Here is a 10000-nt window from a genome sequence, read left to right on the forward strand (position 1 = left end):
TTCATTTCTCGCCTAGATTAGTCAGGTCATAAAGTACTTACTCCAAAAATGAAAAAAAAATTGGGGTCATCGACTTTGTTTTGGAGAAAATGGCAGTGGAATAAGAATAAGCTCTGTTGTATTCCAACTCGTTCTTCAACGAATGCTGACTGGGGGAAACAAGAGTGGTGAGGTGTTGCGGGATATTCTGCAATTGCCCCTTAATTGCGGTAAAAAAATAATTGGTCATCATAACGAGATGTAGCCTCATCTGCTCATCCATCAAAAATCATAAAAATAAACTGTTAGAGTGAAGGTTTCCGTGCATACATGTAGGTTTTGAGGAGTGGGATTTTTAGATAATTGCATTCCGATAGCAAATTGTTGTAAACAGTAGAGTTCATCCTCAACGAGCATTTTCGTAAGCGCTACCCATTGCAACCATTGTGTAGTTCCAGAGAAGGGATTTTACCTATGACCCCCTCCCCTCTGGATTTTCCAAAAATCGGCTCACAAAACTGACCCCCTATCCCCACCGGAAATTCCATTTTTGTCGCACACCCCCTGCAAATAATTTATTATCATTCCTTGTGGAAACCAAAAATTAGCCATTTTGTAGTACAAGATACCAAATTTCGATCCTTACTTTTTTTTTTGTTCGAAACATTTGGTGGATACTGTGACCAACACATCACCAGAAGGTACGTCGCCTGGATCAAGGATGCATATCGCAGAATTTGCGATATGAAAATGATAGATTTAATACCGTAAATAAGAAGAGTAAAAAAGAATGCATTTTTGATTTTTGTAGCCGCACAATGTAATTCAATCTTTCCGCCACAATTGGCGTCCCGTTGACTGGTGGTGAAAATTTGACATGTCTGCAATTTCGAAATTTGCATAATTTCACTTTGCCGGCACTTATTTCTGATGGCGTTAGCCTGTGAGAAACGGCCTTGAACTGCACCTTCTCTGAAAACCCGCTTGAACCTTGAAAATCTTTATAGAAGCTTTGTTGTCAATGACGTTGCAAGCACCTTGCCTGCGTTTGAAAACATTTCAGCCTCACACACTTCATGGAATGTAAACAAACTTGTGTGAATAGATTAATGTTACTACATGTAGCTATCATTCAGGATTTCCATTTTACTTGGGCTTATTGTTAATGTTGTGATTTCTGTGTGATTCAAAACGGGTGTCTGTCACGAAAAAAAAATTGCCTTATCGCATGTCTTTTTCGTCTATTTTTATTCAAATCATTGTATCATAGTTGTCAAATTGTAGCTCATAATTATTGATTATTTCGTGTTAATGACATCGCTTGATATCTTGTAATTAACATCATATTGTTATGTGGAATGTCATATTGTCATATTGTTATGTTATAACGCTATTGTATTCTGTAGGAAAATTAAGAATGCATGTTAAGTGTTAATTTGTGAGCCAAGAATAGGCGACAGGGCGTTGGGCCCAGGTTATATATACCAGGGCAAAACGTTGGTTGAAAAAGTAGCGCAAGGTCTCTTGACATTCAGGAAAGCAAAGAGTTGAAGAATGAAAGCTGGAGGGCAAAAGGGAAAAGAACGGAGAACACTGCTAAGAGCCGTTAGTGGGAGCTGCCAGAAGGATAAATGACAAAACCCCTTTGTCAGTGGCGGCGAATGAGGAAAATCCTGTAAAGAATTAAAGAAGCTTGAGATAAGCAAGAAGAAGAGAAAACTTGAAGAAAGTGACAATGGTGCAGTAAAGTGTGAAAGGAGAAATTCATTGCCAGAAGAGAAGGAAGAGCCAAGGTGGGAAAGAACTTGTTGAGGGTTTTGCTGCTGGTTTGTTGAATGACTGAACTGTTTGACTGTAAATATTAGAGTAAAGTAATTTGTACATGTATATTTAGTATTATCGTCAAGTTTTGTAAAGGAATAGAAAATTTATTAAGTAAGGTTACGATGTAGTTTTATGTACCCTATTAAGCAAGTTTAGGTTTTATTTGTTTTTTTGTAATATTAGGATCTTCCATTTTTTTTTCCTCTGTTAAATTAAAATCATTAACTTATATTTGTTTATAAGTTTCATGCTTGTGGGAAGGGGCGTGTATATGTGTTGTCTTTTTTCACATAGTTTTCGTGTCATGAGTGGGATACTTTTCCTGTGGGAGTCACACACACCTCAGACACAATTGAGTGCGGCACCTATAAGTATTATGGCTGCAAAAGGTCTGGACTATAATTCTTGGTCTTTAGAAGACCGTAGAGCTGAAGCTAGGAAAAAATATATTTTGTTCACTAGTAAGGATGGGGTGAAAACACTGGCTAGTAAACTTAAAGTCCATGATAAGCTAATGCGTACCACCAGTGAAGAGGCCACTGCAGAAGAAGAAAAGTGTTTTGATGAGTCCTTGGAACTGCAAGAAAGCAATCTCAGTTTTGAGCAGCGACTTAAGTTACACGAGGGTGAGATCCAGATGTTGGAATTGCAAAGAACAATGAGGTTAGAAGAGAGAGAGGCTGAAAATGCTGCAAGAGAAGGTGAAAAGGAGAGACAAGAGTATGAGAGACAAAGAGCTTCTGAAGAAGAAGAGAAGTCGATTAGGGAGGAGCAAAGGCTAAGGGTTCTAAGATGTGAAAAAGAAGAGTATTCAATGAGAGAAGTGGAAAGGCAAACATTTTCGAAGAAGCCTGTGTTTATGAAGATTCAGAAAATGAGAGAGATGGAAAACATTGACGATTATTTTAGAATTTTTGAAATGACTGCCAAGGTCGAGTCTCTTCCTCAAAGCGAATGGCTGGGTAACCTTGTTCCTAAACTAACAGAAAAAGCGAAATCTGTTTATCTGGAAATTCTGGACCCAAAATGTCACGATTATTTTGAAACCAGGAGTAGAATTATTAAGGCATATCAGTTGACCGCTGATCACTACAGATTTAAGTTTCGTACCGCAGAAAAGCTACCAGATGAGGACTTTGTGCAGTGGGGGAACCGAACACGAAGATAGGTGGATGGAAGTTACAGGGGCTACGGGAGATGCTGAAAAGATTTTGGAGCAATTTGTTATGGAAGGACTCTTGGATGCTACGAGTCCAGAACTTAGGGCCTGGCTCAAAGATCAAAAACCTAACACTGTCGAGGAGCTCGGAGATTTGGCGAATTTTCATGTGTAATCCAGAAAAGGACCTTTAGTTGCTGGTAAGTATGCATCTTTCGGTAAAGGTTATGGGTCTAAATCCCCAAAAGAAGAATTTTGTGCAAAGAAGGAACCCTTTCTGCCGGAGACTAGGCACAAGCCTGGTTCACAACATAAAACAGTCCCCAAACCTAACAGAAAGAGCCCGAGACCCGAAATTACTTGTTATAAGTGTGGTAAGCAAGGACATACAGTGTATGTCATTCAATTGTAATAGAGGCCTGGGCTATTTGCTATGTATGACTCCCCTTGAGTCTTATCCTTATGAATTGCCATCAAGTAACATCCGGGGAACAATAGAAGGATTTCCAGAAGAGATGATAGTAGATTCTGGTTGTATAAGAACACTGGTAAATAAAAGATTCACAAAACATATAGTGTCTTCGCAGGGGATAGAATTACTGTTTTAACGGCAGCGGGAGAACAAATTCTAGTTCTTGGGTCGAGTTTATGACTAAACAAGGAAAACACATCGAGCTGGTAGGCGTCATGGAAAAATTGCCTTTGGATTGTCTTTTAGCCCGTTCATTGTACGGACAAACCCTGTTGCACCAACATTAATTTTTCTTGATCAGTGGGAAAGAAGTGTAATCAGTGAAAATAGTAGAATTTAAAGACATTGATGATAAAAGACTTCTCTGGGATCTAACAAAATACAGAATTAGGCAAGAAGCAATTAAATACAGTAAAAAGAAGGCACGTGAAAAGCGAGAGAAAATCTCCGAAATTGAAGCGTCCTTGAAGAATAGTGAGGAAAACTGCTAACCCTACTGATGCTAACTGTGAACGCATTGAGATTTTGCAAATGGAATATGACTCCCTCTACGAAGAGATGGCCAAAGGTGCAATAATTTGTTCAAAAGCCACTTGGTATGAAAAGGGAGAAAAAAGCAATAAGTACTTCTTAAATTTAGAAAATCACAGGAAAACGAAAAGCTCAGTGCGCAAGGTCTTTAATGATGAGGGGACTTTGGTTACAGATCCTAAAAAAGTACTACTGGAAATTGAAAAGTATTACTCCAATCTCTCCAAGAGTGATCTCCTCACTCCGTCCGAAGATTTGTTATGTAGCTTTCTAAATCACCCCCGGATACCAAGATTAAGTGTTGACCAGGTCCAAACCTGTGAAGGAGCGCGGACTGTTCCTGAATGTTTTAAGTGTCTCCAATTTTTTGGCTGTAATAAGTCACCAGGCAATGATGGACTAACAGTTGACTTTTATAAAGCCTTTTGGAATACAGTACGAAATTTGGTGGTTGACAGTTTAAATTTCACCTACGAATACGGTGAGCTATCGAACTCCCAAAAAGAGGCTATTATAACGTTGATCGAGAAGAAGGATAGGGATAAAAGATATTTGTCAAACTGGAGCCCAATCTCGCTGATTAACGTAGACGTAAAAATAGGATCAAAAGCCATTGCCAAAAGATTGGAAAAGGTTCTTCCTTACGTAATCCATCACAATCAATGCGCATATGTTAAAGGTAGAACAACTTTTGATGCTATAAGAACCATAGAGGACGTTATGGATTTCAAAGTGTCATATTGATGGAAGATTGATCTGCATAGACTTTCAGGGAATTATTCTGCATTTGGCTTTGGTTCTTCGTTTATTCAATGGGTTTATACTTTGTACAATAATATTTCCAGTTGTGTCCTAAACAATGGCTACTCGACCTCGTTGTTTGCTGTCGAGCGGGGAGTCAGGCAAGGCGATCCCCTATCAGCCTATCTTTTCATTATGGTTTTAGAAATTTTGTGTATTAGCATACGTGGTAATAATGACATTCAGGGAATTCTGGTGGATAACGAAGAGATTAAACTTGGACTATTCGCAGATGATCTGACTGGGTTTGTAAGGAACAACCATTCTTTGACACAATTTTTAGATGTTGTAGAACGTTTCGGAAAATGTTCTGGACTTAAGTTGAACGAAGAAAAGACAGAGATGTTGTTATTAGGTAATTGTGCCCAAACTGCAGCATCAAATTGTATCAAGTTCCAGAGCGATAGTGTGTTTAAAAAATCCGTTAAGATACTTGGAGTGCATTTTACATACGATAAACGGTTAAAAAAAAAGCTGAATTTTGAGGAACTAATTAACGCTATGAAACACAAGCTACGAATTTGGAGATGGCGAGACCTCACCATCATTGGCAGAATCCAAATTGTCAAAACGTTTATTATCCCAATTTTTCTCTATCGAGCCAGCTTGTTATGCTTTGACAAGGAATTTTTGAAGAATTCGAATACGATAATTTATGATTTTATCTGGAAAGGCAAAGATAAAGTTAAGCGTTCTGCGATTATAAATGATATCGAAAATGGGGGACTCAAAGCTCCGCATTTGGAAACTGTAATTGAAACTCAGAAAATACTTTGTTGCAAGAAACTCACAAATGATCAGGCAGCCAGTTGGAAAACTATTTTATTAAATTACTTACAGCCAGTTGGAGGTAAAATGATTTTATGTTGTAATTTTGACATTAAAAAACTGCCTATAAGGTTACCAACATTCTATGAAGAATGTTTGAATTGCTTTGCTAAGTGTTCAGCAGCAAATTATGATTCCATTCATATATCTCACACAGTCGAATCAGTTTCAAACATTATTTTATGGAACAATAAATTAATTTGCATTGATGGAAAATCCTTATATTTTAAAACGTTGCAAGAAAAAGGTATTCTTAGACTTGGGGACTTACTAGATGAAAATAATGATTTTGTTATTAAAAGTAAGTTAAGAGAGTTTAACACAAATACTCTTTGAGGGAAAGGACAACAACGAAGAAGAAAATATGATGCATGAACCAGAAAATGTTTCCGAGAAGTCAAACCATTTTCCAAGTAATATCCTAGACCGGAACAGAAACCAACTAATTGCAGATCAGAAAACTGACATAACCCTTGTCAAAGTACGTAGAGGAGCGTGTGTAAGTGCGCCAAAGGAAGATGATGGGTACTACTTATGCAATGAACTCCCAAATTTACACCGAAAGTTCAACAAGGAACTGCACAATGGAGAGAGGTACAATATGTAGATCGTGTTGTAGTGCCTGAATCTTACAGAAATGAAATCCTTCGCGTGGGACATACCATTCCCCTATCAGGTCACTTGGGTACTTCGTAAACCTCAAGTTGTATAGCAGCACACTTCTTCTGGCCTGGATCTCATTTTGATGTACGGAAGTATTGTGCAACTTGCCTGCAATGACAACTAGTGTCTAGAAAGTTAAAATCCAAGAGGGCACCTTTAAAGCTTGTAAGAATTGAATCACAGCCGTTCAAGAAGATTATAGGTGAACTACCACGCACGACGACAGGTTATAAATATATTCTGACAATCGTGGACTATGCTATGCGCTACCCCGAGGCCATTCCCCTCAAAATGCCAGTTCAAAGGCTGTCGCTGATGCTCCAATTAATTACTTTACTAGAGTCGGAATTCCCGATGAGGGCTCCAATTGTATCGGTAATCTCATGTCTCAGTTGTACTGTATCACTAAGATCAAAACTTCTATATATCACCCTGAGGCTAATGGCTTAGTACAATGGTTTAATGGCACTTTAAGGTGGCTTACTACAGTTTTAATGGATTATAACAGCCCAACTTCTAACTCTTTTGAAAAATGTCCCAAGATGTTTTTCATTCTCTATTTACTGTTTGCTTAAGTCTTTTGCCATTCTATGTGAAAATTGAACAATTAAACGTAAACAAATGGCCAAAATGAACGACCGAGTACCTAAGGAGAGACTGGGCGCTAGTAGTTTAAATCACTTTTTTCTCAAAATATACCCGTATGACCCCCCTCAAAATTTCAGGAATAAGAAATTGGTTCTGATTCAGCATTCATGTGAAGTAAAATAAAAATCTGTAAGGTAGATTTTGAGCTAGTTTTGATTTCACGTTTTCTTAGTTTGCGAAAAATGTGCCTTACAGATTTTTATTTTACTTTGCGTGAATGCTGAATCAGAGCCAATTTCTTATTCCTGAAATTTTGAGGGGGGGTCATACGGGTAGATTTTGAGAAAAACGTGATTTAAACTACTAGCGCCCAGTCTCTCCTTAGGTACTCGGTCGTTCATTTTGGCCATTTGTTTACGTTTAATTGTTCAATTTTCACATAGAATGACAAAAGATTTAAGCAAACAGTAAATAGAGAATGAAAAACATCTTGGGACATTATTCGAAAGAGTTAGAAGTTGGGCTGTTATAATCCATTAAAACTGTAGTAAGCCACCTTAAAGCAAATGCTCAGAAAGTTTGTGAGTCAGCGAGTTCAACACTGGGATAAATTTCTGCCATTCTTGTTATTTGCCTACAAAGAGGTACCAAATGAGTCTACTGGGTATTCCCCCTTTGAATTGCTTTATGGGCGAATAATTAGGGGTCCCCTTGCCGTTATTAAGGAGTCTTGGTTAGAGGAACAGCCGTCAGAAAAGAAGCTAGTGAGTCATGTTCTAGAGATCCGCAGAAGATTCGCAACAATGCAACAGGTTGTTAAGGACCCGTACGAAAATTCTGGGCAAGATGCGGGCGTGATTCTGGCCATAAAAACTTTTGCTTATGAGCGATACAGAGCGTGACGATAATCTGCCTGACAGGAGCGATGAAAATTGAACGATAAATGGGCGAGAATGGAGCGGAACATTTGTACTACTCTGACATTTGGACGATATTCTGAGCGATAAACGGGCGGGAAAACTTACCACTACTCAGAGATTTGGGCGCTGTATGTTGTCCCCTCACATGGTTAAGTTTAAACAGACTCAATGCCATGATAAGCTTGAATGTTGCTTGACAGTTAAAAGGTGGCATTTATTGGCACGGAAACTACAGATAGGGTCTTTCACATAAAGAGAAACTCATTCTGTTAACCCTTTGGTTATAACAAGAGTCCATGTCTTGGTTGTAACCACTAAAAATGTGATACACACATTTTTTGTCAGTACACATCTTCCAGTTTCAAAGCAAGTCCACAATTTAGGCATACATGTAAGTCACGCAAACAATAAAAGGATGCCCGTAGATGGTCAATTTTATTATGATGCCTGATAGGGGACTGAATAGTTTTACAGTCATGTAAGACATAAGTGATTTTCTGTAAGTTTCTCTGCATTTGTCTCACTCACAAGCTTATTTCTCAGCTTATTACAATGAGGATATGAAGTATCATCTGTTAGGAGGTGATGCTACATCGCGCTATCCTGGTACTTTGACGCATTATTTATAAGAAACATTGAAATCAGTATAAACAGAAACAGAACATCATAATTGAAGCCATGCCTACTTTAATAGTTCCATTGTAAATTATAAACTAATACTTTTGCTTGTGCTTAATCTTGGTACGCTTAGTGGCAATGTTCTTACGCGTGCTTGGCTGCAGCAGAGAACAGTGCTGTGGCAGCAAGGAACGGGTATGACGACCAAACAACAGCTGTACTGGTGAAGCATCAAGTCCTTCCACCGGAGTGTTGCGCGCCGCTAATAAAGCGAGTTGAACATCTTCACTAGACACCTCAGTCTTCTTTATAAGGGACTTGCATGCTTTAACTGCAGCTTCAACTGTACCGTTAGATTTAGGATGATGAGAACTCCCAAGCAGCTGCAGAGGTCTTGAATTCATCACAGGCATACTGGGGACCATTGTCTGATATGACAGTCTATGGGATCCCGTGGTGGGCAAATTGAGACTTGAGAACTGCATGACTTGAGACTTGAGACTTGAGACTTGAGAACTGCAGGACTTGAATTACTGCACTGGCATGAGTTGTCTGCATGCGTTTGACTTCATAGAAACCACTGTAGTAATCGACAGTGATGAGAAAATCTTTGTTTCTGAATTGAAACAGATCCACTGCGACTTTGTTCCATGGTCTGTTGGGTACTTCGTGGGACAGCAATGGCTCTTGACTTTGTTTGGGTCGGTGTGCACAGCAGGTGGCACATTTGCTAACGTAATCTCTAGATCACTCATGAGGCCAACCATACTTAAACAACCTCACAAAGGCTTTGCAACACTGGATCACTAGCTGTGGCAGATGTAATTGCTTCCAGGTGTTCTGGTGACACTGACAACTCATCTGTGGGCTCTACATCCTTGTAAGACACAAACACTCGGTTTCCCTTCAAGTTACACTCGACTAAGCATGTTTGCAATGTGCATCTCAGTGCCGCACAGATAGGACACATGGAGGTCATAGCGTTGTAACCGCAACAGCACACGCTGAAGACGTTTTGGCGCGGTGTGCAGTGGCTTGGAGAAAATTGTCTCCAGGGGCTTGTGGTCACTTTGGACTTGGACATTACCGTGCATGGATGTACTTGTCAAATTTCTCAGCAGCAAATACTATCGCGAGAAGTTCCTTCTCTATCTGAGCGTAGTTGCGTTCAGTTGCTGTTAGTGCTCTGGAACTGTACATGTACATAACTGGTAAGCCTTCTTGGAGAAGCACTGCACCTAACCCAGTACCAGACGCATCGCACTGGAGGACCACTGGAAGGTGAACATTGTAGTAGCGTAGAACCGGGGGAGAGGTCAACAGGGACTTCAGGTTCTCAAAGGCCTTTTCATGTTCAGGCAGCCATTTCCAGTCAGTCCCTTTAACAGTCAAGGTGCACAACAACTCAATATGGTCTGAGAGCTTAGGTACAAACTTGGAAACGTAATTAACCATGCCAAAGAAACGCTGCAAAGAGAGAACATCACTTGGGGTTGGCATTCCAAGAATTGCTCTGATCTTCTCAGGACAGGGAGCTAGTCCATCTGCAGTGAGCATGTGACCAATAAAGGGTAACTCTTGTAATCTAAAACGCATCTTCTCAGCTTTAAGCGTCAA

At 39.5% G+C, this 10000-nt stretch overlaps 1 protein-coding gene across 1 annotated transcript in view; it reads left to right on the forward strand.

The window, feature by feature from the left end:
* Positions 1–10000, forward strand: part of LOC138012553 (CDK5 regulatory subunit-associated protein 3-like) — a 130242-nt gene that overhangs the window by 996 nt on the left and 119246 nt on the right. The window lies entirely within an intron of this gene.

Source organism: Montipora foliosa, chromosome 8, assembly GCF_036669935.1.
Source record: "Montipora foliosa isolate CH-2021 chromosome 8, ASM3666993v2, whole genome shotgun sequence".
In the NCBI taxonomy this organism is placed as follows: domain Eukaryota; kingdom Metazoa; phylum Cnidaria; class Anthozoa; order Scleractinia; family Acroporidae; genus Montipora; species Montipora foliosa.